The following is an 877-nucleotide window of genomic DNA, read 5'->3' as shown; positions in this document are numbered from 1 at the left end:
GTGTATAACCCCATTGGCACTATTTTCTAAAAAGAAAAGGAATGTTAAGTTGCACATGGACAGTGGACGTGCAATTGCGCATGGCAGGAGTACATGCAACTGTGTACGGACCACGCATGTGCTAATCGAGTGGCAACATTTTTCCCAAAAGAAGTCCAAAACACCACCATTTAGAAAAGGAAAATAACACAAATCCAAAACGGAAAAATAAAAATAGAAAGGAAAACAAATGGTAGAGAAATGAATAAAGAAAAGTAAATCGGGCCACCCAAGCACTCAGCTCCCCGCCCCGCCCGCACCCTAGTTATACCCCGACTAATGTCGCTTTGAATTGCATGTGGACTACAACATATGCGCTCGCACACGGGGCGACGTGCAACTGGGTGGCATGTTTGAAAAATAAAAAAGAACACTATTTAGAATAGATAAAAAAACCTACAAAAACAAAAATAAAATTAAAAGTAGAAAAATAGAAATAGTGGTAGACATGCAGTTGCGGTCGGGTGCGACACTTGCAGTTGCGGGCATGTTTCGGGCATGCAATTGTCCCGCCCCCTCTGTCGGCGCCCCCTCCGACAGAACAAAAAAGTCCAGTTGCGGTCCGGCTAGAAGACATGCAGTTGCGGTCGGGTGCGACACTTGCAGTTGCATGCCTAATATTGAACATGCAACTGGCCCGCCCCCTCTCCCGTCGCCCCCTCCGACAAAATAAAGGTCCAGTTGCAACCATGTTGGGGGACATGCAGTTGCGGCCGGGTGCGGCGCTTGTAGTTGTGGGGCTGTTGTTGGGCTTGCAACTGGCCCCTCCTTCCGACACAACAAAAAAATCAAGTTGCGGTCGGGTTACAAGACATGCAATTGCGGTTGGGTGCGACAC

The sequence above is a fragment of the Triticum aestivum genome, chromosome 1A (genome assembly GCF_018294505.1).
Source record: "Triticum aestivum cultivar Chinese Spring chromosome 1A, IWGSC CS RefSeq v2.1, whole genome shotgun sequence".
Taxonomy (NCBI): domain Eukaryota; kingdom Viridiplantae; phylum Streptophyta; class Magnoliopsida; order Poales; family Poaceae; genus Triticum; species Triticum aestivum.
This window is presented reverse-complemented; position numbering follows the sequence as displayed.